At 38.5% G+C, this 23,364-nt stretch overlaps 1 long non-coding RNA gene across 1 annotated transcript in view; it reads right to left on the bottom strand.

Annotated features, from left to right (window-relative positions):
- Positions 1–241: 241 nt before the first annotated feature.
- Positions 242–23,364, bottom strand: part of LOC122237659 — a 116,572-nt gene continuing 93,449 nt past the window's right edge. Inside the window, exon 4 of the long non-coding RNA XR_006216254.1 lies at positions 242–371. This is a non-coding gene — a long non-coding RNA (uncharacterized LOC122237659). The remainder of the gene's footprint in view (positions 372–23,364) is intronic.

Below are 23,364 nucleotides of genomic sequence, written 5' to 3'. Positions count from 1 at the left end.
TAGGATTCTGAGATTAAGAAAGTCGGTAGTTTGGGGTCTGTTGACTGTGTTGACTTACAGTATTTTGAAAGTGACATGTAAAATAGTGGTACAGTTGCAAAGACATTCACAAAAAAATAAAATTCTTGGGAGGTAGGGAAGTCCACTCATAGGAAATAAATGAAAAATGTAATGAGTAACTTCATAAAGTCTCATTCCCAAAGGGTTTTTAATCAAGAAAAGTAAAGTCATGTGAAGAAGAGAAAACTATGGAAGTTCTTGCCTGAACAGACTTGGTTTTGTTTATTGGATGGACTTTGTCCCCTCAGCAGCACTTCCTGAAGGCATGTGTCCGTCTGTCTGATCTACACATGCATGCAGATGTAGCATTTCTAAGGAAAACGGAATAAGGAGACATAAAAAGCAATCATATTCAAGCAATGTTAAGGAAAATGGGCTGATGTTCTATAGACCACTGGGTAAAAAGTAGTAGTACCAAGATTCTTTAAAAAATACCATATGAAATTTCCAAGGAAGCATTCCCTTGCCTCAAGAACATTTTTTTCCCCTCAAGAAGTATGTTAACCTTAATGGCTTTCCCTAGAGCTAGAATTTCAATAAGCTGCTTTACTACCACATCTCTAGTCACATAAAAAAGTAGTGACTCTCAAAGAATCCTGTTCTAAGCTATATTCTTTGTGTGCACATCTAAGTTGAGTTTAGTTACGTTTTTTTTTTTAATTTCCAGGCTCCTGTATAATAATAGTAAGATGCTAGTTATAAGAAATGTGCAACTTGAACTTGGAAGAATATAATACATGGGTTTTCTTATTATTAATAAAAATGCTTGTTATATGAATGGATTCATTTATTGAATAGTTACAAACGTTATTAAAAATGAAAGCTACCAGCACAGCTGAGAGAGGACGATGCCAACCGTAACAAAATTCTCAGTCTCTACATTTTATCTGCTCTTATTTAATAATTGAAGGCATTATGCTATATGAAGCATTATGACTATATAATTATATATCATACTACATTAAGCATTAGGAGGATAATGTTTTGAAAATCTAAAAAAATAGTTCTTTGAATAGGTCACATACTGAGGATTACCAATTGTACAGTATCTAATGATCTACTTCTAACTGACATTTCCAAAATAACTGACTACTACAATAATATTTATGTGGGTCTTTTCACGGTTTTCTTGAAATGAACATGAGCATCATCTCTGGGGATATTCAGAATGAAACACAAGTGACAGATAAATAACTAATTAAAACTTCAGAGGCCTATAGGAGAGCTAAGAAAATGGCAAGAGTTCAGAGTTCATTCTCTTGACTGCAACTTGTATTTAAGTTCTTTAGCTAATTTCAACATTTTCAGGCTGATGTAAAAGGCATGCGATGTCTGATTTCAGATTACCTAAATTACTCAAATAAAGGTCAAAACTTATCTAAAAAGATTTTTTTTAAAAGAATCCTCATCACAAGAAAAAAAAACACTTTTGGAACTACGTGAGGTGATCAGTGTTAACTAACTTATTGTGATAATCATTTCACGATATTTTACCTATATCCAAGCATTATGCTGTAAACCTAAAAACTCATACAAGGTCTTATGTCATTTATATCTCATTAAAACTGGAAAAAATAATAATTCTATTGTAAACATGTCCCTCCACTTAGGAGTTGTTCAAGCTCCACTACAGGGCAGTGCTGGCCCTCTTTAGGATGTTACTTTTTCCCCCTCTGCCTGTCAAGCATGGTTTCTTCTGTTACTTCATTTGCATAGAAGCCTAGAGAGGCATCCGTGTCTTGTGGTTGGGTTCTTTGATGTATTCACCAATCAGGGAACAGCCAGGAAGACAGAAATCACTCCAGCCATTTCCAGTGGAAGATTTAGTACAAGACATTGATTACACAGGTGATGGAAAGAAGCCAAATGGAATTATAAGACAACTCAGAGATTAGCAACAGCAGTAAGCTATCACCCCCCTCTTTGGGGATGAAAGGACAAAAAGAGGAGACAGTGCTGCTAGAGCCCAAAAGCGGAGGCCACTGAGCAAGAATCATAACATGGTGGAGGCCACCCAACAGGTGCTGGGGTCATGGAGGAAGAGGTTGTCCTGCTGAAGTCGGAGCCATTGAGGAGATGTAGCTATTGCTGAAGAGGCTGAATGATAAGAAAGAAGAAATACTCTGAATTTTCCCCTTCTTCACCCTCAACCATTGTCTTTCTATGGCAACCTGGAAGCCAGAAGAAAGGAAATCACAGAAAGGTAATTCTCAATGGTAAGAAGAGAGGATAAAAACAATCAGTGCAGGGAACAGATCTGAGTACACAAATGGCAAGAATATTTCCAAGCCAGTCCAGTAACTGAAGTGCCTGCAGCAAATGCCCTGGTTCACTTCATCACTTTTTACCTAATATGCATCAAGAAATCCTGTATGAATGTTTTTGTCCTGAGTCTTGCCTCCTCCCAATTCCTCTATACTTTGGCCAGAATAGTTCTTCTAACAGGAAAATCTGACCGGAGGGCCCTCTCTGGCCCTGCCTTCCTCAGTGTATCCCCATGGTCAAAAGACTTGTATCTAAACTCCCTCAGATTACATCCCTGACCCTAATCACCTCTTCACCTTCAATTATGTACATTTGCATCAAGCCATACTGAACTGCTTGTGATTTCCAGAACATTCCATACCTCTCATGCCTTCTCATATTTGCCTCTAGGTAAACAACCACTTATCCTATGTGAGGTAGTGGTTATGAACGTGGTATCTAGAGCCAGATGGCCGAGGTCTGAACCCACGCTCTAATGCTTACTAATTTTCTGGACTTGGTTGAGTTAATTAAACTTTCTGTGATTAAATAGTTACCCCATCTGTAAATTGGGGATAATAATGGAACCTACCTCAAAACGTTGCCTTAAAGAATAAATGGGAGTTTATGTATCTAAAGCACTTACAACAGTGGCTAGCACAGAGTACCACATAAATATATGTTGTTGTTGTTATTGTTACTATTATCTTATTCTTTAAGACAAATTAGTTACCACCACTTCTGTAAATGCCTCTCTTAGAGAAATCTTTTTTAAGCTTTCTCTAGACCTTTTGCATATCTCTAATCATACTGTGGTCTGTGTATGTTGGTCTCCAACAGCAGTGGCCAGACCATTTGAGGGCAAGGCTCTGAATCCTGCCATCCTGGTCTTATCAGGTCTCCTGCAAGGCCTGACTCAAGTAGATGTTCATAAAGATGAGCATCTGTTACAGAAAGGAAATTTCCAAACAATATAATCTGAGTAGAACAGGATAAGATTAAACTTGAATTTCTTAACGTTTATTTTTGTTTTTGACAGAGAGACAGAGTGTGAGCGGGAGAGGAGCAGAGAAAGAGAGGGAGACACAGAATCAAAAGCAGGCCCCAGGCTCTGAGCTGTCAGCACAGAGCCCCACATAGGGCTCGAACTCACGAACCATGAGATCGTGACCTGAGCCAAAGTCAGACGCTCACCTGACTGAGACACCCAGGCACCCCTAAACTTAAATTTAATGATAATAGTGTCTTGGGATCTTTAGGTAACAGAAACTCTAGATCCTTGGTATTTATGATTCTTCAGAAAAAAGAGTATTCTTTGATGGCAGGTTTTGCTTCTGAAACCACTTCTGTGCACATATCACAATCTCCAATTTTCTTCTACACTCTTTTAAATGCCATCCTCCCTATGGAGTTCTCCTTGATACCTACAGCCAGAAGATGGCCATCCTATCACCACTGATTATTCTAGTAGTTCTTTGTCAGAAACTCTTGCAACACTTTTCATACCCAACACTGAGCCACCTTTAAAATATTAAATCTGAGGGGCACCTGGGTGGCTCAGTCAGTTGAGCAGCTGACTCTTGATTTCAGCTTGGGTCATGATCCCTGGGTCGTGGGATGGAACCCTGCATCTAGTTCTGTGCTGAGCATGGAACCTGCTTGGGATTCTCTCTCTCTCTCCCTCTCTCTCCCTCTGCTCCTCTCCCCCCACTTGTACTCTCTCTCTCTAAAATAAAAAAGTAAAAAAAAAAATATTAAATCTGAATTCCTCACTCTGACCACAGGTTCCCAACACTCCAGACCTATCAATGTCCTCCCACTGTAATACTCTGACTTCATGGAAACTTTAGCTTTGACCCCTTCTCTTTTCTCCCAGTTGATCACCCCCTCAGGCCACATTTTCTTTCCTCCTCTCATTTCTCACCACATAGGCCCAAAAGGAATTTAAGTAAAAAAATGCAAGGTACCTTCCACCCTTTCAACAGCTTGTAAAGGTCACTAAAATGATGTACTGTTTACACTGGGACTTTTTATCCAACACTGTGCACTGAGCATCATCTGACAAAGTGCTTTTGCATTCCTTAAAAATCCTGGTAGCTGAGTGATGATGTGTCACTAACCGTGTGAAGACAAATGGTGTCAAGGGCATGTGTCGACCCCTTTTGGGGGTATTTGTGGTGTATTGGGGATGGCAGTGTTCAGTGGCCATGTAATGTGGAAGAGACTATTCTGCCATCAGCGAGTGTCCTCCTGCTCTCTTCTCCATTATGGTCCTGTACTTCCTGGCTCTCTTCCTCAGTCACCCTGCCCCTTCTCTACTCCATGGTAGCCATAATAAAGATTTCCAACATGACCTAATTCTAACATTGATTTTCTTCACTTAGAACAAGGGGAAAATCACAAACCACATTAAGTTGGAATAAATCTAAATCTATGGTTCCCAACCTTATCTTGACCCCTTATGGCCACTTGTAAATTGTTCATGTGTCTTCCATTAACTTCTCCCACTTCCCAAAGCAGTTAGTCAACTTCCACCGCACCTCACACAATCTCCATTGCACAAATTCAATGTGAACTTCTTTAATAAATTAATTCAGTGGAGTAAAGTCTACTATCAGTTTCCCATGTATTCTTCTAAAGCAAACAAGTGGTTCCCAGGAGGCCTTGCATTTTTTAAAACATCACCTTAGTCAAGCAATGGAAGTCAATGATGGAAAAAAGTTGCTGGCTGCTGAGTATATGAAGTGAAAAATCCATTACTTTAGCCTACTCCATCCTGTGAGAGTAGCATAAAATATTTTCCTAGTACTGGCCAATCAAAAATTGGCATGTCTCCACCTGTCCCGCATGCTGATCATAGTAACTGATTCAGGGATAGACAACTTAATCAGTAATAAAGTGATTCATGTGGGATAGATTTTACTTAAAAAGTTGGGAAAAAGAGTGTCTCCCCTTTTTTCTGGGGCAGCTAAGCATACAGAAAATAAGCCTGGAGCAATGAGTGGGCATTTGTTTACCATTTAGGAAAAATCAGTAGAATGGAGCCTACATAGAAAAGCAGAATCAAGAAATTTCAAAATCTGTTAAAAATTACATTTGATACCTGATAACATTTTTTGAGCACCTGGATCCAGTCATCAGTCTGGAACTCATGTTCCTGAACACCAGTCTTGGGAACCAACAAATTTCCACCTTTCATAAAACAGTTATATTTTGATTATTTATAAACAGAGGAATCCCAACTAATATAGCATCTTTAATCATTCAAGAGGGTAGAAGAAGAGCCTGTAAATAAATTTTAGCCAATAAATTTGAAAACACAAAGAAATTATCTTCTAGGAAGATGTAATTTACCAAAACTAACTTAATAAGGATGAGAAGAATCCCCGAAACACCTATGATCACTAAGAAATTGAATCAGTAGATTAAGAAATCTATCTTCCAACCCACAAAGAACAAGTAATTCTCTTGGCAATTTATACCAAACTTTCAAAAAAGACAAAGAAAAGAAGGAAGAAAATCATCTCAAGTAATTTTATAAGATTAACACAAGTTTGAGTAAAAAATTGGTAAAGAACAGCACAAGAAACAATTGTAAGCCAATTCCACTGTCAGTATAGCGAGGCTACACCAGAAATGTTTGATTTAAATTTAAAGACTGCCAAGAATGATGGCTAAAATCTAGTTCATGGTGACCTTCATTTCACTTTCCTGTTGAACCCATAAACAAGTAAAACACAAAATATATAAGATAAAGACACATAGAGTACGTACAGCTTCCCTGTCCTTGCCAAGTTTCTCAGAAAGTCATTTCCTAAATTTTGTTTTCAAACAGAGGGCAGGATGAGAAAACTACTGCCTCAAAGGAGCCTCAGTCACTAGCTCGCTTCCATTTATGCATTAGAAAAGGGAGAGGGCCCCATTATAAAGTCGGGAGTTTATCTACTACTATATAAAGCAATGTCTGTCTACACGACAATAACACAATTTTGTGTCACTAATGTACTGTGTTTTTATTGCAATATTGTACCCAGAGTAGGCTTGACCATAGTCTATCACAAAACTATATGCAAAACTCATAAAAATGTATATATCTGCAAACTGAAGTGTGCAATGTACTTTTTCAAAAGGGGAGGGCTAGGAGAAGAAATAAACGTGTCTATAAAGGGCAGTAAGAACAACAAAGAGGAGACTGTGATGGAAAGCAGTTCAGAGATCAGAACTGTCTCTTTTCAGAGATGTTTAATTTTTACTATTTGCTTTTTTTTTTTTTTACAAAACTGAATAATGTTAAGTTCTTGTTAATCTATTTACCCAAGTTCATCCTCATTAAGTGAAATACATAGCATAGAATGTTGTATCTTCTGAACCCGAGTGCCTGAGAAAATGTATTCCTTCCCAAATGTCCACAGCCAGCTTGAATTTCCTCTTCTGGCAGTAGTTCGTGCTTTTTGTTAGTATTGCTAGGATTCCTCTGTGTCTGCTTTTAGGCCTGTGTGTGTCCTGCTGAATTCTTCATTCTTTTCATCTGTTTCCTTTTAAAGCTGTTTTAAGGTTCATTGCTTCTTGACCTCTTCAGCCTTGCTGTTCTTCTAGCCCAGTGTAATTCCCCAGTTGGGGCTTCAAGATTCTATTACTGCTGTGCTGTCAACAACCTTTTTCCCCCTTCTTTCACCAACTTTTGGCTACTCCCTGATCACATTCAGGGTGCAAAAATGCTAGGAGTGAACCGTCAACCAATCCACAACCCCCACCAGCAGCACTTATGACAGAACCTATTTGGAATCTTTTTCCATGATGACTAGTGAATGCAGCTAAACTCCATAGCATCAATTCACCCTCTGGAAGAAACCCAAATAGCAACACAAGAAGAGAGTCAAGGATTAACTGATGCTAATGGAAATGTTCACGGTGATAGTACAGACAAAACAGTGCATCCCAGCTGATGAAGGTCTGCATATCATTAAAGTGCTATGGAAAGGTATGCTTCCCAGGGAAGGAAAAACCCTCTTTCAAATGTAATGTAGCTTAATCGTTCACATCTTGTCTGCTAGCTGCATTGACTGTGGTAAGAACCATATACCACAAGAAGAGCTTATAACGGCAGTGTAAACCACAAAGATGATGTTTACTCTCTATCTAAGCCAATAAGTTCATGGCAGTATTTCATGGTTCTTCATCTTTTTCCATATTATATTAGACTGATCCTTTCAACAAGAGTTTTAATGCATTGTAAACCTATTTGCTGGCAGGCTTTAAAAGCATTTAATAAAAGGAACGTGGAGGAAACGTCATCAAGGAGCAAGGTTTGCCTTAACGATTCCTTAACCTGTTTATTATTATCTCCTGCTTCCTAGAAATGATGGTTCAGCAGTTCTACAAATCAAGCTGAAAAAAACCTGAGACTTTTCAGAGCCAAAGGTCCTTTGTCCCTACAGGATAATGTAGCCTGCTAGCCCTCCATTATGGGCAGGTTGTGGTTTATTCTGTTTCCTCGAAGGGACCTTCTAGAAGAATTTTATGGTCACAGCCTTCACGGGAGCATTAAGCAATCCGTGGCATGTGTGGGAAGAGAAAGCACTTGTCCGAAAAACTATGACTTCAGTTTTCCTTCCTATTTGCTGCCCAGGACTTGGCAGTCTCCTTTAAACCCAATGCCTCTTTGGAGAAAGCATTTTAAAAGTTATCTCTAGACCACACTCATTCATAGAACAGGCAACTTTGGCATTCTTGGGGGAAAGCCTGAAGTTTCCTGTTCACTCAATTGCTGAGGTATAGGGATATAACCTGAATGGCAAAAGTTTAGGAAAAATACTTCTGGCTCCTTAAATAGTGGCTAGTCTTGCTTTGAAGATGTCTGGGGAGCTGATGCCAATCACCTTCCTCATTTTCACTTGGTCCAATCTTTCCCTTTGGTAAACACACATTTCTACAGACAGAGACATTCTGCTGACTTCTACCGGAAAGATCTACAAGCAAAGGTGAAGCCAAACTATATGGAGCAAATGAAAATAGAACCTGTGGGATAGCCTGACACTTAGTAGAAGTAAATATGACAAACTTAGACCCACAGGAAACTGTTTTATGGCAAAGATTGTGTCCTTTCAAAGAAAAGACTAGTCATTTTATTTTTTGAAATGAAACCTTAGATTAGTGGAACTATTGCCAGATGCCTGGTAGAAATTATTTAGTCTGTAGGGGCTTCATGGTGCTCTCTCATGAAAAGAAAAATTAACCTTCAATGAATAAAAAAATCTTTAAATTCCATGTTGGTAAAATTATTCTTACATTGTAGTTCTCATCAAGGACTAATATATATATAACACTTGAAGTTTTTCCATTAAACTGTTTTTGAGTTATGAGTGACAAAAAAATAAGTTTGAACACACCGAAGGAAAAAAATGAAAAGACAGAGCCTTCATGTCCCTTAGCTAGAAAGTATGTTATTTACACCTCTGGCAATTCTCTCTACACACTTCCCCACATGCATGTTGCTATGGGCAATACCATTAGTTACAAGTTTTAGGTAGAAAACATTTTTTTACTTTAATGTTTACTTTAATTCAACAAATATGGGTACCTAGTAAGGGCAAAATTGTGTGCTAAGGGCACAAAACAGGTGATTCTAATACAGCATTCAGATTTTTCTTTAAAACAAAGAGCAAGCTGTATGTAATTAGAAATGATCACCATTTAAATTCTGAAAATGAAATGAAATGTCTGCAAGACAAATCAGTGGGAATATTTATCAGGAAGCTGGGAACTTGGTCAGTAGACAGGTAAAATTGGACATATTGGGGTGGTAGGCCTCTGTGTCATGTGATGTGATACAAAGTAGGTTCCCAATGAAAAATTAACTGACCACTAAAGAAACCACTATTTCAATCTCTTACTTAAAATCTCCTCTAAAGTGGTAAATATACTTTCCCTAGAAGTATTTCACAACAAATATGTTCAATTCTCCTCACTGCCAGCCAAGTAGGTGAAGGCCTCAGGGAGCCGTAGGAGCTCTTTGAGGGAGGTTACCTATCCAGGCCCACGAGGAGCAAGATGGGGCCCAAAACCACAGCAGGCCTGGGAAAGAGGAGAGGAGAGAGTAGGAAGCTGAACTATAGAATTAGTGAAGAGGAATTTTCTAAAGAATGGTAAGTATAGAGATTTTCATATAAAGAGTAAAAAATTTAAAACCAAAAAACAAAAAACCAAGGTAGCAAGATAGGAATTGGTTGCTAACCCATTTCAATTTTGTATTTTTTTATCCTGAAAAATATTTTTATCTCTAAAACTTAGAAGTCATTTTTCAAAGTTGGGAATTGTTCTGGTCAGAATAACTTAAACAGGACTTTGCTACTGTCCTGCCATGTTAATTGTAAGCCTACATCAAACTTTTGGTGTCTCATTTATTTATTCCCCTCATTTATTATTTATGTAGTTATTTTTTCACACACAACTACTGATATCACTCTTCTTGAGGAAGTACCCCTATACAAAATGCCTATTAGGCTATAAAATATTTCTCTTAAGGAAAAAGACAGAAGTCTATAGGAAGCAAAATCCTTAAAGTGATCCTTGAACGAATCTGGTTCTGTAAACTCCTTAGTTTCTCCTTTTATAAAAATGAAGTACCACTAGACAGGAGAAATATTTGTATTTGTTTGAGAGGTTTGGATAGGTGATGCCTTGCTACAAGTTGGTCACTGATAATATTAGCTAACGTTGGACATCTGTCCTCCACAAATCATCTCATGTCAAGCCAGACCGCCGAAGAGACAAAATGGGGGCATGCTGTTCCAATAAGGAATGATTGATCATACTGCAGCTTATTTTCAATTTGGGCTGTATCACACCAAACATCAAGGTAGTTGTTTAAAATAGTTTTGAACTTTTCATAATTCTAGCATCCTATTGTTTGATTTTCATAGAGCTCTACATTAAGATCGTGGGCTACAGAGTCATATAGACCTGAAATTGAGTTACAGTCCCACCATTATTAGGTACATAACTTTGGGCAAGTCAGTTCACCTCTCCCATCTTCAGTGTCATCATCTGTAAATGAGGACTTACAATAATATTCCCCTCAAGAGTTGTGGTCGGAATTAAAGGAGGGGATGCATGAAAAGCTCTGAATAGAGTCTGAGGAATAACATATACTGTCTATATATTTCTATTTTCAGTATCATTAATCTGATTCTGAAGTACAGAGTTCACACAAGTTGAAAAAAAAGACAAAAATGATTATGAAAATCAGAATTACATTCTCCCTGAGTGTTTGGGGGGGGGGAATCTCTCTCCTCTCCCCCTCTTTGTTTTGAACAGGTTTTTCATTCTCTCCCTTTTGCATTATGCCAAAGTACTCACATGCCAAGGACCTCTTTTCTCCTAGAGCATATTCATAAGGTTAGATCCCCAATAGCCTTTGTACCCTTACAGGAGTCATCTAACTAAATGAGGCAGCAAAGACTAGACATTGGCTACCTCAGTTATGATATTTTGGCAACACAGTATCTTGGCATCCCTGCTGGTAATGGGCTGACAGAAAGAAGTTGTATGGGAAAAGCATGAAAGCTTAAAGTGCAAATGGACTTAGTCACAAATTCTTGGGATAGAAAGAGTTGGAAGGAAAATAGTTCTGCTGGATGTCAATTTGTATAGCAATAAACATGATCTTCTAAGATGCCATACTACTGAGGAGCAAAGCAAAAGTCTTTCCTGGGACTTACTTCAAAATAAACATTCACATTTGGTTTCAGTTGAAATTTATAATAGAGACTCAGGTTCACACAAGTAAAAGGAAGGTGGCTACAGTTTAGAGTGGATCTGATTTTGGACTCTTATTAAATTTTTAAAGTAACATTTGTTATGTCACAGGATTTTTAGAAACAAAAAATAGCATTCGAAGGTACAAAGATTTGACTTCAACCATTTTTAAATAATAAACCAGCAGGCATATATACTGGTGCTCATTCATCTTTTAGTGAGAAAATGATTATTGTCTCATGAATTGTAGCTTTCTTGTCTGGCACTAAATAATGCAACCTTACTGAGAAAATCAGGGCTCTGAGACACATTACAAACAGTTACAAATATAGCAGTTATATTACTCTAGTCCTTGCTAGCAGAAGTTTTCATTATAAATATGGATATTAAGAGGTTCATCATTCCTATATGTACATGCTCTAATCTAATTCTTGACAGAACAGAAAAATGAACTCCTCTATATGTTAGTGAAGATACTTTCTTTTCTTTCAGTTTTCTTCTAGAGACAAAAAGGAAAAAAAAAGCACATTTTTTTGAGAGCCTGTTTCTTGAAGACGAAGATGCTTTAGATTGAGAAAGGAATGAAATCCCACCACTATGTAGAATCTGTACCTAGTTTTTAATTGCACAAGTACATTACCATCGCAGGAAATTCAAACAATACAAATTCCCATCAGGCCTTTTCATTAAGGACCCAACCAAAAAACATTTGATTTCTTGCTTGAGGAAAGATAACTGATTGTAGAGCATTCTGCATGTGTTTGAAGGGCAGACTGGACAATTGTTTTATACACAGATTTTTGGTAAGTAACCTGTTTTCTGGTCTATGTCTCATTCTTGCCTTCCATTACATCTGATGATTCAAAGTCCTGAGCCTATCCTAAATTATTATCCAGATAAGCAGCTCCCTGATGTGGTCCTGAAACTAACAACATCTGCATTACCTGAGAACTTAGCAGGAATGCACATTCTGAGGCTCTACCCCAGATCTACTGAACCAGAAACTATGGGGATGGGATCTGGCAATCTGTGTTTCAACAAGTATGCCAGGCAATTCTGATGCACATTGGCATTTGGGAACCATAGGTTTGGAGCAGATTAGCTCCTCTGGAGAACAGATCTCTCTGTACTCTGGTTTTCTCTGCTCTGGGATAGTAACTTCCACTCTTCTATCTGCTCTCAACTTTTAAATATAGGTGAAGTCTGTGTTTTTCCTAATGACCTCATTCCTATTCTCTTTATTTATGTGCTCTTATAGACTTTTCTTTCTTTTCTACCATTTTATTGGGGAACCAGGGAGGGAGAATTGACAGACATATGTTATTAAGCTACTGTCATTAGCCATAAGTCTCATATATTTGTACAGACATTTCCAAGCACATGTATATTTGTACTTAGTGCCCATTTATCTTTCCTAAAATTGAAGTCACTAAAGGTTAATTTTGGTGTGTGTGTTTATGTGTGTGTATGTGTGAGCACACATACGCTCCTTTAAAAAGAGCAAAATTTTGCTTTAGGGTGAACAACTTTTTATTTCACTACCTTCCTATTTTACCTTTACTAATTACTTTTTTGGAGGGGAGTTAATTTTCTAGTTTCTTGAACTGAATGTTAATTTTTTTTTTTTTGCTGTCTAATAAATGCATTTAAGTCTATAAATTAACCCAAAAGTACTACCTTGCCCAGCTCTCATTTTTGATATCTGGCTTATCACTTATTTCTAATAAAATTTGAAGCTAAATTGAAATTTAGTGTGATTTATTAAAGAAAAGCTATTTGCAAAAGCTTTTCCTCTTCTTTTTTATTCCATCAAGAATATAGGTATTTAAATGGGTGGAAGAGACAATTAACTTTTAGGAATTTATTTGAAATATTTTTGTGCCTTAGTATTTTAGTCAACTATGGTAACCCTTCTTTGTGCATGTAAAAAGATTATGTAGTAAGCTTTGGAATACAAAATTCTACATGTATCTATTAGCCCAAATTCATTTATTATGTCATTCAAATCTTCTGTAGCCTTGATATTTTAGGTCTTTCTGATCTGTTGCATTCTGAGAGGCTTACGTTAGACTTCCGTTATGATTATGAACTTGTTATTTTTCCACAAAATTTTGCTTTCTGTATTTTAAACAATTTTGTTAAAAAAAAGTCTGTAACTATCTTATTGTCTGAGGGGACTGTATACTTTTTACTATGAACTTATTATTATTATTTTATTGCTTTACTTTGAGTTTCACTTGCTTGATAATAACTATACTATATTTCCATTTTGAAATATTTGCATGATATATATCCTTTTTATTCTTTTATTGACCACCTTGCTGTCATGTCTCCAATAGACAGAATATGGAAAGATATTTATTAACAGGATGACATTTATTGAATTAATAACATCTTTGGATTTCTTCCTATTTCTTACTTTCTGTTATCTTTTATCCTTTATTTCTATTTTTTCCAGTTCTTATATTTGTTATTGATAGAGGGATTTTTAAATTTTTTTTCTTCTCTTGGTTTGAAAGTTATGTTTTATTGAAAATTGTCTAGTTGCGGGGCACCTGGGTGGCTCAGTCAGTTAAGCATCTGACTTTGGTCTAGCTCATGATCTTGTGATTCCTGAGTTCAAGCCCCGCATCGAGCTCTGTGCTGACAGCTTGGAGCCTGGATCCTGCTTCAGATTCTGTGTCTCCCTCTTTCTTTCTGACCCTCCCCTGCTCATGCTCTTTCTCTCTCTCAACAAATAAACATTAAAAACAAAACAAAATAAAATTGTCTACATGTTACACTGAAGTTTTAACACATATTTTAAATATTTTTCTATAAACACTTATAATCCTGGTGCATTTTGAGTTCTCTATTCCCACACCCTCCTCTGAATAGCCCACTTTACCCACAGCAACACCCATGTTGAGATTTTTCATTCTATATTATTTTTACAACTAACTCTTACACAACTCCACATTTTGTTTATTTCTTTGCCTATCACTGTTTACTGTATCATATCTACCATTCTTTCTGATTCATTTTTCATTTTGTTGAAATATACCCTTCTCTTTCCAGGAGTCCTTGCATATCTATTAATGATAGTTTGGCTGTGTTTAGAATTTGGAGTTCGAAGTAATTTTCTTTCTGAACTTTGATGTGCCTAAGTTGTGTTTTTTATTCATTCGGTTTTACTTTGAATGGGATTGCCAATATAAATATTCATACTTGAAGATTTATTAATTTTTACCATATTTTTTCTATATTGTTCATTACCTAACAGATTTTTTTTTATTTTGTAAATGCCCTAATGAGAATATTATCTTGTCCTGACAAGAATATTAATAATACTTATACAATGTACTTCTATTTGTTCTGTTAATTTGATTCCTTCAGCTGTGAAAGGCTTTTGTTTGCTTGTTGAACTGGCACCTTTTCATGCAAGGTTCCTTGCTGGCCTACTTATGAATGCTATTTCTATAGGCAACCCAGTACAGTATTGTTTTGGATGGGAAGAGAGGAGACAGCAAGGAGATGCAGTGTGATGACAGCTGAGTTTCTGGGTCAAATTCACAACCTGTTCCTTGTCATGCCACAAGACACCTGGGGCACTGCCTACCTCCCAAATTCATGCACCCACACGTTCTGTCCTCACTGGAAGCGGATTTCTTCCCTCCATGTTATCTGCTTTTCCTTACTCTTGAGCCTGTTAAGGCACACTTTTCTCACTTTAAAGATGGGGAAAACTGAAGTACAACACGGCAAAGCAATTTGTTCTAGCATACCACTACCAGTGACAGATCCAAGAACAAAACTTAAATCTCCAGACTCTTGGGTCTATAGCTATTTCCTAGATCATGCCAAGCAGAGCACTTACCTTGGTCTGACTTGATCAACTCCACCTATATCACTGACCATTTGGAGAAAAGATTTTTAAAAAGTAAAAGCAAAAAGCATATCATTAGGGGAAAGAGAAACTGACTATCTTTTGAAATGTTTTAAAGAATTTAATGTCGGGGCGCCTGGGTGGCTCAGTCGGTTAAGCGTCCGACTTTGGCTCAGGTCATGATCTCACGGTCCGTGAGTTTGAGTGTCGCGTCGGGCTCTGTGCCTGCTTCAGATTCTGTGTCTACCTCTCTCTCTGACCGTCCCCCCTTCATGCTCTCTCTCTGTCTCAAAAATAAATAAACATTAAAAAAAATTAAAAGAAAAAGAATTTAATGTCAAAGGATAATGCAGGAAAAAAAATATATTTTTCCCCATCAAATGAGATTAGACCAAAAGAATCCCAGAAGACAACATTTCACAGGGTGAATGTTAATGTCAGTAGCCACAAAGGTTAGCCAAGGTGTACGCTCCTGCTTCTCCTAGTGCTGCCACTGCTACCTCACCACTTGCTTTGAGCAAACTGGGCTTCTGATCAGACCAAGGACATGGCTAAGCTGTGAAAATTCGATTGAATCCTCATGAAGCTGAAGCACTGGTGTGGAAAGTGACCCAACATAAGCAATCACTTAACGATGTCAGTGTCTTAAAAGGAAATTCTGCATGCCTGCACATGCACGCTAGAAAGAGAAAGAAAATAGTCTAATCAGACTATCTCTGTCATCTCAAAAACTGTTAGGAATAGAATATCCATGTGAAATTTCAGGCCTACAGTAAGTAATAGACAAACTCTAAAATGCTGAGCTGTTTTAGGGTGATGGGACCATGGGATGACTTTACCTTAAAGATGCTTTATGATGCTCAAACATCATGTAATAATGTTGTGTCAGATAGCTTCTGCTGCATAACATACTATGCTAAAACCCAGTGGCATAAACAAAAATAAAGTATTTCATTCAAAAGGTCTGCAGCAGTGTGGGCCACTCTGACCAATTTGACCTGGGCTCTCTCTTGAGTCTGCAGTCAGGGGTCAGGCTGACCTTGAGCTGGGGCACCTCAGCCCTTCCCACACTGAGGAGTGAATTTACACTGCTGCTATCATGATTTTAGGATGCCTTCTCTGTGGAGGATGAACAGTGAAATTTCATAGCCTGTTAAAAATAAACCTGTAATTATTCTGCTTAAAAAATTCACTAAGAAAATGATATAATGGTCTGTTTGAGATATCTTAAGTCACTGAGTTATAACTGCAGAGAATTTTATTTTCCAATAATTTCTTTCAGTTTTACTGCCAACTCTCTTCCCATGAATAACCTCTAAATCCGATTTCATGGTTGTCCTGTAATTTTTAGTTATTCACACTTGGTTCAGACCAACCTCCTATTAGAGCAAGGATTTTTCCCAACTCAAACCCACGAAGGCCATCAGATCTTTGGTAGTAGAACTTCACTCTCTTCTTCCTCCTTGTACTTTTCCTCTGGTGTTAGTATGGAGAGAAGGCAGGGAGATGATCCATATCCTGACATGGCTTAGCATGGCACATGCTGGCCCAAACATTCTTCCCTTACACAAACAACCACACTTCAGTAGTGCTAAAGTTCCTGTTGCTTTTTTTCCCGTGGTCAGCCCACCTGATCAAACTGTGGTCTATGAAGTAGAAGTGAGAAGGAAGAGGTCTCAAGATCCTGCTCGCACTGGATTCAACTCCAAGGTATTTCCTTTAGAAATCTGAAAGTATCTTCAAAAGTCAGCCCTCACCCTGCCACCATATTACATCTAGGAATCCTCAGAGAGCTTACAGCCACCCCTCCTCATCCAATCTATGATCTGCAACCTTTCCAAGTCCATTCTTGGGAGTCATAAAATACTGAAAAGAGCCAATTCATGCCTCCTCCATTTTGCTTTATTATCTCACTATCCTTGCTTAGTGTTCCTGCCTCCAGAACATCAGAACAAGTTTGCAAGTCCTATTGCTTAAGAGACAGTAAATGGGAAACCAGTGTCCATGTCTTACTGATACCCACAAACCTTATGAGGAAGCCTTTTATTATCCATTCCCTTTAGCTTTGGAGAAGAGATCAATACATTTCTGCTTCTCTTTCCTTTAGCAAAGTAAGAGGAGTCAGGGCCTCTAACAGTTATCTCCTGGCCCCTCTCCAGTTTTCTTTATACAAAAAGAGGAGGAGTAGACAGTGGGAAAAGCAGTGGTTGGGAAAAGGTGTTTATCTCTGATTCTGTTCAAATGGCACTTTTCAGCAAGCCCTTTGGGAAGGTAAATGGAACCCCAGCATGATGTTCTCTCTGAATTTAGAATGCAGAATACATAGTGACCTTTGCTCTCAGCTGTGAGTTCCCAATACTACAAAGTTAAAAAAGATTGCATAGGCATTTTATACCATCATGCTGTACAGATGAGCCTTTAATAGAGGTAAATATTAAAAAAGAGTCCCAATTGTAACTTCCCAATTGCTGTGAATAGAAATCTTATTTCATCTTCCGTGGCCATTTTTCTTTATCCTTGTTATAGATCACTCTTCTTTTTTCCCCTCCTCCTCCTCCTCCTCCTCCTTCTTCTTCTTCTTCTTCTTCTTCTTCTTCTTCTTCTTCTTCTTCTTCTTTTGCAAGTCAAAACAATTTATTGTAAGAGTTTAACAGTATCTTTATAGGCATCGATTAGTTTAAATATCACAGTTCATTCTCTTCCCTTCAGCACCAAGAAAATTGATGTGATGGCCTGTCTGAAGTTGGTTTCCTCTATTGGTCTTTTATCTGACAAGACACCTTTGGCAAAGTAATGACAAAGGCTCATCAATATGCTACTTTTCATCTGCCTGACACTGAAATCAATGGACTGCACAAGAAGTCCCTCTATCAGCATTGTCAGAAATGATCACCGTGCTGGACAGAGCATGCTACCTGATTTCTCTGAGCACTCATTCATTCCTGAAAGCTTTCTCTGGGCTGTTACAACAGTGACCCTGCTTAGAGGTCAGAGATAAAGATGTTGTACAATCAAAGGATGCTCAGTAAGTCTGAACGGGGGAGACTCTCTCACAGTGTGAGATGATATAATGGTCTGCATATCCAGCCCCTGGGAGAAATCACATTCCCCATCTCTGGGACATGTGACCTACAAGATCTGCATTTGTGGGCCTGGAAGCCCTAATTTGTCACAAGTGACAGCTGGGGATAGAGAGTTACACTCAGCACCAAGGAGAGAACTTATCCAAGCAAAAGTGGTTGGATTGGTATCATCAGTTTAAAAAAAAAATTAATGTCTCCAATCAAAAATTTAAAAATAATAAAACATAGGCATGTTTATATAAATATTTTGGTATGATTAGCCAATAATAATAATTCAGTAGAAGAAAACAATTTCTCTTTTAACATATTTAACATATTCAGATCATTTTCAATCATCATCACATTTATCACAGAGAACACTGAATTCTACTAGCAATCGTAAACCTCATAGAATTAGGTCTCCCTGACTTGGAAGCTGCTGGGCTTACGCTCATCCTAAAAGAGTAATGTCTTAAGAACTTTCAGCTTTCCCTTGGAACTGTAACCCAAAGTAGAAGAAAAATTAAAGACTGTTGACTTCAGAGGCTAACATCCAAATTGTCTGACTACTGAATATCTAAATCATCAGGCCAGTTGGCTGTCTTCTGCTTGAAGAGATGCAAAAACATCATGCCCTAAAAGGCAAGAAGTTCTTTTACAAAAACAAAACAAAACAACAAAATAAATTTTGCCTACTTAAAGTGCACTTTCTTTTGTTCCTCATACTGGCCAGCAGTTATACCCTGTTTCCCACCCTGCCAAACAATTGCTTATTGTAAAGTAGCAATATGACTCTTGAGATGTTTTTCCCCTCCTCTCCTTGTACCCATCAATGGTGAAATGTGATGACATGTGATGACAATATATGAAATCCGGGAAAGCTGTGAAGGTATGTAGGGAACTAACAGATTCAGAGACAACTGTCAAGAATTCCTCTGAGGAGTTAGGTGGGGTGTACTTCAATGGCCAAGAAAAACCTAAAGCAAAATTGACTGGAAAGAGAACGTGTGGGTGCAGGAAGGCAAACTCTGCAGCAACGCTGGTCACAATGTCAAGGGACAGGTATTCCCTTAGAAGTAAATATCCTGTAAAACCCCCGAAAGCATAGTCAAAGCACAGCTACAAATTCCAGAAGGGAGGGAAGGAGAAACAGCAGCCCTATCAGGTCTAAGGAAAGAAGCAAGACGTTAAATGAGTCAAGCAGTCAGGACTTAGATTAGAAGCAAGTCAAAAAGTGGAGTAGATGAGTTCACTTCTGAGATTCACCTGTGACATTCAGACAAGGAATTTACCTCAATATAACAGTGAAAGGAGAATAAAAAGTAGCAAGAATTACTTCCTATAAGTCAAGTAAGTATTACTTTCTCCTTCTAGCTGGTAGGATACTAACCAAGAACTGCATAATCTGAAAACCTTGATGTTGCCTCCAAGATTGTGTAAATTCTCCCAGAATATGATGTGAGTGAGACTTCTGTTGGCGCTCAACAGCCACTTCTTTGCTACCAGACACAGCTGGTTTCATTGGCAATCTGACAGAAACCCACACGTAGAAGGACCCTGCACTTGGTTTAATGCTCTGTTGCCTCCATCTTCAAATTTTTAATAACTTTCAAACAAGGAGCCCCACATCTTTACTTTGTGCTGAGTTCCATAGATCTTCAAATGTATTCTCCCTCCTCCAAGTAGCCAAGTCCTCCTGGAGAGTCTGGCCCCTCTGCAGCACAGAGTGGTTTTTATCTGTCTGAGCCGCACACTGTGGTCTCATTCCACCTACCAGTAAATTGGTGGAGGTCTAGGTATAAGACTCTCATTCAAACAAATGAGAACCAAGAAATAAGCTGGGAGGTTTCTCGAAAATCTTTTCTCAATCTTAAGAAGGGACACCGGAGGAATGTTCCTTTTGTTCCTGTCTCAGGGTATCAATGAATGAGGCTATTAGCATAAACCATGATTCTGACTGCCTCCCCCTCCCAGCACTACTGTAATGGGAGCTACTTCAGTAGCCCACTAAGCCCGCTCCATATTTCCACTCTCATCCTTTACAGTCAATTCCCCAGAAAGGAGGCAGACCGTTTCCTTTACAAACGTAAATCATGTCAGCTACCTGCTCAAAACTCTCCAAAAACTTCCCACCTTAGGATAAAATTCAAGATTCTAATCACAGCCTATAAAGGCCCTTAGGATCTGACAGTTGCTACCTTGGGAATCTTATTGCCTATAAATCTCCTTGCTCACTCCTTTCCAGCCACCCTGGCCTCTGTGCCTCTGTGGCCTCTCAAACACACCAACCACACCCTACTCACAAACCCTCCCCCAAGAAGTTTCCATGCCACACCACCTTCCTTCATTCAGGCTCTTCTTTGTAGCCAAAGACTTCCTGGACAGCCATTTATAAAGAAGCAGCCCCTCCACCCTTCTTTATTACCACGCACAGCTGCATTGTTCTTCATAGAACTTTCAACTACTGGAAATCATTTCTTCCCATCCCTTTTCTCAATCTCCCATTAGAATGTAAACTTGATAAAGGCAAAGAATTTGTCTCTTCTCTAATACTACAGTGGGAAATCTATTTGGAATGCATGGCCAAATGATTCCACTCTGTCCACATAGTCCCATTAAATTTCCAACACCTGGGAACGTTGGCACCTAATATTCACTAGATAAAGAACTGTGGGATAAATGAATTAATGTTATGCCCAGAACTACCACAGCCATCGGTGACCTTAAATAAATTTCTTGACATGTGGTGGGAGGTGGAGCAGAAAGAACCCAGCTCCACAGTGAAGTCCTTGAGCTGTGGGGTTCGTCAATCAAGCACAGCCCTACCTCCTACTTGCTATGTGACACAATCAGTTGTTAACGTCACTTTGATTTGGACTTGCTGCTTACTCGCAGCTGAGAATATCCTAACTGATACATAATTTTCTAACCTTCTAGAAAATTCTGCCTTTTTAAATTCTAGAATATATGATCTAAGAACACTTTTTTTTCTTCTCTCATATCTCATACAATTTGGATAAATTCAGCTAAATGGTGTATGACTTTTAGGACTAACTTGGTAATACTAATCACATATTTTACCTACCATGATCCACTTTATAGGCATTTGAATTCCCCCATGCAGGTAACAATGCAAAAATATTTTCTCGTGCAACCAGGCAAAACTGAATTATAAAATTTGCTATAATGAAAACAATGAAAACAACAACAAAAATCCCCCCGCAGAGAGAACAATACCCAAAACCTTGTTTTCCAGATACTGGTCTTTAAATATCTTTCTAATAAAAGTGTTTGAACCTCTTAGAAACATTCAAGTAGAAAATGCTTGTGGAAGTTGACTTTATAAGAGAAAAAAGGATGTGTTACAGAGATATGCAAAAATTTAAGTCATAAACACATTACATCCTTCAGAAATGTCTCCCACATTCTCAAACATATGAGGCTATTTTCCAAGAATTCAACCTTGGAATTCATAATATTTCCCCATGAACTCACTGCTAATTAACTTTAACCATATTATTATCATTTGGAATTAGTTCTTCATTTATCTGTTGACTGTTTACTTTATATTGGACTTGAAGGCACTGGGGAGATGGATATAAAGAGATAATAGTTTCTATTCTCTGGGAATAGCTTAGGGGAAGACCTCCTGAAAGCCTTTATAGTCTGCATATAGTATATACATCATAACAGGTGCTAAGACCTCTTCGCAATTCAGAGACCTGTGGAGTCCACTGCAAACTTCCTCACCCACACTCTTGAGGCCTGAACAGTGACCTACAGTCCCAGAATCTGCCAGTAGATCACACTGTAAATGATGTGACTATTTATATAAATGGTACCCTCTAGAGTTGGGACAGTACCTTGGGATACTACATGCCTTGGATAGGCACCAGCCCATCCCAGCTGTACCTAGCTATGCCACCAGAGATACATTTGCAAACTTATGACCAACTTATTCCACTGACTCTCACACTATTGTCATTCTTGATCAGCAGCTAAAGCGAGCATCTCTCTCGTGTGCTCTTTCCTGTCCCTTAATCTTTTCTAATATCGTTCTGTCCTTCTTTTACCCCTATGCTATGGGTTGAATGGTGACCCCATACACACACACACACACACACACACACACACACACACACACACTAAAACGGATGTTTAATTCCTGACCCTGGCACCTCATAATGTGGCCTTGTTTAGAAATAGGGTTGCTGCTGACATACTTAGTTGAAATAAGGTCATACGGAAGTAGAGTGGGCCCTAATTCAATATGACTGGTGTCCTTATTTAAAAGAACACCTTGTGAAAAGACAGAGACACAGTGAACACCATGTGAAAGTAAGAAGAGATTAGGGTGATATATCTATGAGCCAAGTAACAGCAAGGATCACCAGCAAACGCCCGAAGCTGGGGGAGAGGCATGGAATAGATTCTTCCTTATATCCCTCAGAAGGAACAAACCCCACTGACACTTTAATCTTGGATTTCTAGCCTCCAGAACCATGAAACAATAAATTTCTTCTACATAAGCCACCCACTCTGTAGTATTTGGTTATGCAGCCCTAGAAAACTAAAACTAACACACCCTATCTGTTGCTCCCATTCTCATAATTTTAGGTGTAACCTCTGGAACCCCCATTTCATGTTAAATAAGCTATCCAACATCTTGGTTTTCTTCACCAAATGATCTCTTCTGGCACTCTCTTGAGGATGGTGCTTTACATGTGGCTCTCTCAAGTACTACTCATCAAGTACGAAGCTGGTATTCTCTGGCTTCTTGTTGCTATTTCCAGGGATAGTTGCCTCCTGTATTGTAAAATTCCTTCTTGCTCTGCAGAGGAAGCCACTGGCTATCTTCTACCCAGCCCCTGTTACTATTACTTTCCAATCATTCCATCACAGACACAGATAAATGTGACACCTGCTTCAAACTCTTCATATTCACCCCAAATCTTGCCTTCGTTTCTGGCATCTTCTACAGCCACATGAATAAGCCACCAAACTTCTTGACCCAACCACACACTGTTGTTACTGATTGCTCTCTCCAAATCCGGTCGTCTCTGTCCCTGGCTTCACTCACTGATCCTTGGGTGCCTTGTCTGACCTGGATCTGCTCTACATACAAACCCTTAAATCCCAATATGCCAATTATATCACAACCTCCTAGCCTTTGTTTTTCTCACGGTCTCTTTCCTGCCAAAATTCTCTCCCTTCTTTTGGCTTCATAAAGATCTCTCAGCCCTTAGTGCCTCCACATTCTCCCAGATGATTATACCCTTCCTGGCTTTACCCTCCCACGTGGAGCAGATCTCTTCATTGATCACCAACAATCTCTCTTCCATAAAAGTAGAATATGAAAGTACATATAGTTCTTGG

The sequence above is a fragment of the Panthera tigris genome, chromosome B1, assembly GCF_018350195.1.
Source record: "Panthera tigris isolate Pti1 chromosome B1, P.tigris_Pti1_mat1.1, whole genome shotgun sequence".
Taxonomy (NCBI): Eukaryota; Metazoa; Chordata; class Mammalia; order Carnivora; family Felidae; genus Panthera; species Panthera tigris.
Note: the sequence above shows the minus strand (reverse complement) of the source record. Positions and strands in the feature narration are given on the sequence as shown.